We start from the raw sequence: 5,563 nt of genomic DNA on the forward strand, positions 1-5,563 counted from the left end.
TCGTTTAGTTTAAGTACAGCCATATTTCATATCAACCCACAGATGCATTGCATAAACACTAGAATTCTGGTTGTACTTAAATTGACCTTATACGTTTTGGATTATGTTTAACCTTCTTCAATTTCTTCAACCATATTTTGAGATGATTACGTTTACAGAAGCAAATATTATTCAGTGCTTTTTCTTCACTCCTTTAATCAAACCCACATTTCTATAAGGAGGGCCATTGTGAAACTCCCCAAAGTGAGCTGAATTAATCTTTTATTCTTCACACCTGCGAAGTCATTCCTACATTGTGTAATATGAAGGCCTTTCATTATTCACGTATACTACAACATCTGAAAATAATGGGTCTTGAAATAGTTGAATGAAAGAAAATCCTGAATAACTCCTCCAAATGCGTGTTACACTTTCATCAAGTACACACACTTTGAATGTGATGAACTATAAAAAGTTATTTTAACCATACCCAATGGAGCTCAGGAGTGCGATTGCATACACAATCATGTTTTCAGTGTTTGGACATCAGCCGTACATCAGAACAATCATTTCACTAACACAGCTCCGTGTTGAGTGACTTCCCTCCAAGAACACAAAGTCACTTTCCCTTAGCAATTATTGCATGGACTTTGATTATCTGCCTTCTGCATCAAGCCCTGTATTATATACGGTACAAAGCCAAGCTTTGGGATAGTGCTTTGTTTGGATCCTTGTCTTGATCCTTTTGGATCCCAGGCTGCTCATTTGCAAATGAGTTTTGACATTAATTATAGTGACTATAGCAATGAGGTGGCACTGTGGTTCACAGATCTGGGGTCCTGGGTTCAATTCCTGGGGTGCAGTCTGGATGGAATTGTATGTTCTCCCTTCATTTGTGTGGATTTCTTCCAGGTGCTCCAGTTTCTTCCCACAGTCCAAAGACATACAGTACTAGTAGGTTAAGGTGGAACTACAGTCCCAATTTTGCAGACACAAAATTATTTAATTTCAGTCACAAAATAAAATCATTGACATTATAGAAAAACTTTACAAACTCAAAATTGAGCACAAAATCATAAATTTTGTGAAAGGACTGTAAGTTACGCCATGTTGTAACAAATTCGCATTCAAGTTCCACACAAATTGCGATGTGATGCAGCCCTTCCTGCTCACTAATCACTGTAATGACTAATGCAATGTGATGTAGGAGAGAAAGGGTATAGGTTATGCAGCAAACATTTCACTGCAAAAAACGTTCCATTCCAAGGTTCTTTATGCAGAGTTAACAATGTAGTATTATTTATTGGCAAAAACGTAAAAAAGTTGAGAGTTATATTTCCATTGGATTAAACGAGATGTATTCACAAGCCTGCTCCTTTACAATGTCATAGGGCCACAACAGATTATAGGAAGTTTTGCTGCCTCGTTCTGAATCGCAGAACATGGTAATTCTTTAACCTTGAAATGTAGTCTATTTTGTGATAATAATAATAATAATAAACTTTATTTTATATAGCGCCTTTAAAGGTGGCTTTTCAAAGCGCTTTACAGGATGACAATAACAATAAATAAGAAAACTACAACAATAAATAAGAAAATTTCACAAGACAGGACACAATTATAATTACAACAATACAACAATAACAATAGAGGAGACCGTGGAAGATGGTATTAAGAAGAGCAGAGGGGTGAAGAATGGAACCAGTTAAGTAAAGGCTTTTCTGAAAAGGAGGGTTTTGAGTCTGGATTTGAAGGAGTTTAGAGAAGGTGACTCTCTAATATCCTTGGGCAAGGAGTTCCAGAGCTTGGGGGCATAGCAGGAGAAGGCCCTGTCGCCCATACAATGTAGACGGGCTTGGGGGACAGTAAGGAGGGCAGAATTTGAAGAGCGGAGGTTGCGAGGTGGGGAGTAGAGCGATAAAAGTTCAGACAGGTATTGAGGTGCCAAGCCATGTAAAGCCTTGTAGGTGAGCATGAGGATTTTAAAGTCTACGCGGAATTTGACCGGAAGCCAGTGCAAGGACTCCAGGATAGGAGTAATGTGAACACTTGCACTAGATCTGGTCAGGATTCTGGCTGCTGAATTTTGGACATACTGCAGCTTGTTCAGAGTAGATTTAGATACCCCAGGGAGCAGAGCATTGCAGTAGTCAATTCGAGAGAATACAAATATGTTGATCAGCTTTTCAGCCACAGTTAATGATAGCATAGGCCGTAGTCTTGCGATATTTCTAAGGTGAAAAAAAGATGTTTTGACAGTATGCTGTACATGTGGGTCGAATGTTAAGCCAGAATCGAATATAACCCCAAGGTTTTTCAATTTTGATTGGAGCTCAAGTACAGAGCCATCTACAGACAGGGTTACAGGACTGGCTTTACGAAGTTGATGGGGGGTACCAATAAGCATGACTTCAGTCTTGTCACAGTTAAGATGAAGGAAGTTTTGAGTCATCCAAATTTTTATGTCAGGGATGCAATTAGATAGAATAGAGACAGCCACATCAGTGTCGGGTTTGGTATGGATGTATATTTGAGTATCGTCAGCGTAAAAATGAAAGCTGAGGCCATGTGATCTTAAAAGCTGACCAAGTGGGAACATGTAAATGCTGAAGAGCAAGGGGCCCAGTATTGAGCCCTGAGGGACACCAGACTTGACAAGACCAATTTCAGACCTGTACCCATTGAGAGAGACAAAGTGACAGCGATCAGTGAGGTAAGACTTAAACCATTTGAGGGCAGTGTCAGAGACTCCAAACACAGTCTCGAGACGAGAAAGCAAGATGTTATGGTCAACAGTGTCAAAGGCAGCACTGAGATCAAGAAGGATGAGTATGGAAAGGGAACCAGAATCAGAAGCTATTAGGAGATCGTTGGTGACTTTGACTAGGGCGGTTTCTGTGCTGTGAAGTTGACGGAAGCCAGATTGGAGGGGTTCGAAAAGGTTGTTTGTCATGAGGTGGTTATGTAACTGAAGTGTGACAGCACATTCTAGAATTTTAGAGAGAAAGGGTAAGTTGGAGATGGGGCGAAAGTTGTTAAGATTGTCAAGAGCCATGTTAGGCTTCTTTGGCACTGGGGTAATAGCAGCAGTTTTGAGGACCGTTGGTACAATGCCGGTGCTCAAGGATTCATGTATTATATTGAGGACAATGGGACAGAGAGAAGAGAAACAGGACTGGAATAAAGTGGTGGGAATGGGATCTAAAATAGATGTGGTGGGTTTCATGCGCGTAACTAGTTTGTTTAGGGATGCTGAGTCTTGATGCAATGATGTCGTGATGTAATGATGCAATGTCCCTTTACTGAGAGCCAGCAATCAACGGATGTGTCTGATCGTGAATGGTTTTCCCTGTTGTTTGTTGTATTACTTGGTGTTGCATTTTAAGCTGTGCATGAGGCAGGACCCGGAGGCTGCTGCTTCTGCTGGTGCTTCTGCTGGGATTGAGGAAGAGCTGAGCGCCATGTAAGGCAAAGACACTGCGTTCCACTTTATCAGGTGCCTGGAGTGTAAGAGCTGCAGATAATATTGAGTCACATTAATCCCAACATATTTCAAATATTATGAAAATTAAATAAATGAAATCAAATAACTTTCATTAAAAAAATCAATCACTCTTTACCTTGCTTTTTCAGTTGTTTTTAAGGAAAATTGATGCCGAGAATGTGTGAATACTGCTTTTTGATGGTTCCAAGACCAATGTGACCTGTTCTATTGCCTGCTAATTGTACGTTCCAGGTTGAAAAATTATTTTTAGGAGGTCAAGGTGTATGAATGATAAGAGAAAAACTGAAATAACCACAGCTACGCAAACACCAGTCCACCAAAAAAAAATCATTTAATTAAAATAAGGTAACATTTTTTTTTCATCATCATACGGATGAACTGTGCTAAATGTGTTTCTAAAAAGAAAAAGCAGGACGTGAGTCGTGAGCCAAGATCATGACTCTTTTGCTCTTCTTCACATCAGTTTTCATCTGCGAGGAGGAGGAGGAGGGCGGCTCCTGATGTGCTGACACTTGGGGAAGTGCCTCTGTGCCGGCCTGGGGGCAAAGCGCCGGCCGCAGTGAGGGCAGGGCACGTAGTCGGGGTTTGGATTTGCGGGGGGCTGGGGCAGGTTCACAACTTTCCCTCCTTGCGTGATCACCTGCTGCACCTCCCTGGCCTGTTTGATGCTCCGAATGAAATCCTCGTGCTTCTGCCTCCAGTTGTTCTTTCTCAGCTGGGAACAGGAAATGAAACCAATAAAACAGCTTCCAGAAAAAGTCCAGACTAGCACTGCGTACACAGTCTGGTCGCAAACCATTCACAAGGCAAGAAAATATCAATACAGTAATAACGTAGCTTTCTGGGGCTACCTTTCAGGTCATTGGGTAGAGAGTACAATTTACGTAGTTATGGTTTTGTTTCCTGTGAGTGCTATTTGCTTGATATGTAGATTTTTACAACAGAATTCAGAAGTCACTAAGACACATTTATTCTGTCTGGCAAATGTGCCTTTGCGGCAGTTTTTCAGAAGAGTACTTCATAAAACACTTATTTATTGTTTACATTGATTTATAAGCTGAGTCTGACTCTAGGAGAAAAAAAGGGAAGCTTGGAAAGAGTTTAAGGATAGCCCTTACCACGATTGGCGGTTTAACCTTCTTCTTATGGATGTATGTCTCCAGTTCTGTTCCCTTGGCCCTGTGCTTGAAAGAGTCAAAAACCTTCCTCTTTGAATTCTGAAGCTTCTTGCAGATCTTGCTGTGTTTCTCCAGCCTCTCTACAGCAAACTTCCCGTGACACAGTTCACAGGGCACCAGCTGAGGGTTTCCACTCTGGCTATTCTCATATGGAAATTGCTCAGCGGTAGGGCACATCAGACTTGTAGGGGACAAATATCTGTTTTCAACTGACAGAGTTTGTTCATCCAGACATGTGGTGTTATTTCTGAAGTGGCCCTGCGCGGCCTGTGCCGCTGACACGTCGCTTTCAGGGAGCCTTGCTTTCTTGAGATACTTTCTCCTTCCACAGGGGACGTCTTCTAGCCCACGGCTGCAAGGGCTCACTTGACGTCTCTCCTGATGGGAAAGCGCAGAGGGAAAGTGCGATTCTGCGCATCCGCCATCTTCCATTGGAGAACCATAATCAAGGTTGTCTCCTCTGATAGGAAGGGCTTTCCTTGGAGTGAAGGCTTTTTGCTTCTCCATTCTGCAGGTCAGAAGAGGCACGGCCTTAGAGCGGTGGTTGGCCCATGGTCCTCTGGGGCAAAGCTCGCTCTGCCTCGCCTCTATTTTCCCTTCCGGCCACCTCTCTGGAGTCTTCCATCTCTCTCGGAACCATCCTCAGCTCCTCCTGAGCTCTGAAGAGCTTCGCCTGCATCATGGCCTCCTTCTGGCGAATCTCGTCCTTCATCATGGCCTCCTTCCGGCGCATCTCATCCTGCAGGCTGGCCTCCCTCCGGCGATGCTCCTCCTTCAGCGCGGCCTCTGCCTCGGCCACTTTTCGTAGCTCCTCTTGCAACTGAAAGTGCTCCTTCCCATTGGCATGAGAAGGGCATTGCCCTGGAGGGGTCGCCACCATGGGGAGGACAGTCCTGTCCTT

The sequence above is a fragment of the Lepisosteus oculatus genome, unplaced genomic scaffold (genome assembly GCF_040954835.1).
Source record: "Lepisosteus oculatus isolate fLepOcu1 unplaced genomic scaffold, fLepOcu1.hap2 HAP2_SCAFFOLD_42, whole genome shotgun sequence".
NCBI classification, from domain to species: domain Eukaryota; kingdom Metazoa; phylum Chordata; class Actinopteri; order Semionotiformes; family Lepisosteidae; genus Lepisosteus; species Lepisosteus oculatus.